The following is a 1,934-nucleotide window of genomic DNA, read 5'->3' as shown; positions in this document are numbered from 1 at the left end:
TTGAATCTTATCTTAACATGACTTGATATAACTTAATTTTGATTCAAACTCCTAAATAATTTAATCTATATCAAATTCAAATCCAATTAAATAATTCAACTTAAAATTTAAAACTATATTTTAGATTTGAAATAAATATATTATAATAGATTTAACGTAAATGAATTTAGATAATCATGAATCAATTTTTCTTCTCACCCGAAACGTAATGTGTATTTATATTGTATTATTTATTCATAGTCTAATCTTCTTAAAAAATTCAGATGTGGAGACAATACAACTTTTCACCAATAAAAATAGAACTTTATACTATATATTGTAAAATAAACATTCAAATTTCTTTAATATAAATTATAAAAGAGTAATGAAGGATGTAAAACAAAAATCGTGAACGGCAGGATTCGAACCTGCGCGGGCAGAGCCCACATGATTTCTAGTCATGCCCGATAACCACTCCGGCACGTCCACTTGATGGTACTACTCACTGAATTATCCGTAATTAATCAACCTTTACTAAGAGAAAATTTAAATTGTAATATCTGTATAATAATGAAATTGTGAAACCACATTACTTCATTGACGTTGCTTTTTCGTTTATCCTTTACGGATCATATGCAACTATTGTTAACTTCGTGTTTATTTAGTAGACAGTCTTATTGTAAATTTATTATATGTTATTCATAACAATAGCTTACAACGATTTAATTTAACTAAAATAATGGACTATCTAGGTTCAGAAAGAGAAATACAGGAGACTCTATGCTAGCATCCAAATTAATAAATATGTGTAGATGTTACAACTCCACATAGAATTTAAAATTTCCAACTTCCAATCCATGATAATGACTAAATAGTTATGTGTAAATATATACTAGTGCAAAAACGCTGTTTAACATCACGTACAAAACGTCGGTTTGAGGGAAGTCCGATGTATATGAGTGAACGGTGGCATTACCGTAAATAAGTTGGTAACCTAGACGTCGGTTTCAAGGGAAGGCGACGCCTATGATATTGTAGACGTCATAAGTGGATCCCCTGATATTTTGAGCAGCGGTGTAGTATCAAATCCCAAAGATAGAAAGTCTGCTCTAACCTAAACCGACGTCTAATGGCCTAGGTGAGAAGACAGTCTATTGACGTCAGTTTTAATGAGGGGCCGACATCTACGGGGCTGCAATTAATGCTCTTCACCTGATTCCCAGGCGCTTAGACGTCATGTAGTAAAAAAGCAACGTTTATGGCCTGTCAGAAAGGCGGGAAGACAAAAATTTCTACAATTTAGACGTCGGTGTTTAAGGGAAACGGCGTTTATGTGCCTGTAATTAATTATGTTCACCAAACTCGGAGACCCTTAGACGTCCGGTAGAAGGGCATCAACGTCTAAATTATTATAGACGTCGGCGCCCCTTCACAACTGTCGTCAGCATCCTTGACAGGAAATGAAACGTCAATCAGTTCAGCTTCCTAGACGTCGGCTCCCCTTTAAACCGACGTCTAATGGGCATTCAAAAAGTCAGTTTATATGTTAACTTGGTCGTCGAATTAGTTAGATAACCGACGTCTAGGTAACTATAGACGTCGATTTCTGGAGCAACTGACGCCCCATTTCATTTTAAATAAATCGCAGACTCTTCGCAACATTGCAGTTTCTGATATCATCGTCTTCCTCCTCTCCTTTTTCTCTTACGACACCTCTCATTTTCCTCTCTTGCGGCATTGCATTATTGTTTTTGATAACATCATCGTCTTCCTCCTCTCCTTTTTCTTTCTTGCGGCATTGCATCCCAGGTGCGTGTTTTTTTATGGTTACCGTTTAATCTTTGTTCAGTCTTTCATCGATTATTTTCTGGTTCAACTGATTAAAATTTATTTTCTTTGTGTTGTGTTTTAGTGCAGTTTTGTTCTTTTCTTGGGGTAATGTAGTACCACATTCT

General features: G+C 35.2%; 1 non-coding gene across 1 annotated transcript; it reads right to left on the bottom strand.

The window, feature by feature from the left end:
* Nucleotides 1–386: 386 nt before the first annotated feature.
* On the bottom strand, nucleotides 387–468 carry TRNAS-AGA. Its single transcript has one exon. It is a non-coding gene; the product is annotated as a tRNA-Ser (tRNA).
* Between the last annotated feature and the right edge of the window lie 1,466 nt (nucleotides 469–1,934).

This window comes from Vigna radiata, chromosome 2 (assembly GCF_000741045.1).
Source record: "Vigna radiata var. radiata cultivar VC1973A chromosome 2, Vradiata_ver6, whole genome shotgun sequence".
Classification (NCBI taxonomy): domain Eukaryota; kingdom Viridiplantae; phylum Streptophyta; class Magnoliopsida; order Fabales; family Fabaceae; genus Vigna; species Vigna radiata.
Note: the sequence above shows the minus strand (reverse complement) of the source record. Positions and strands in the feature narration are given on the sequence as shown.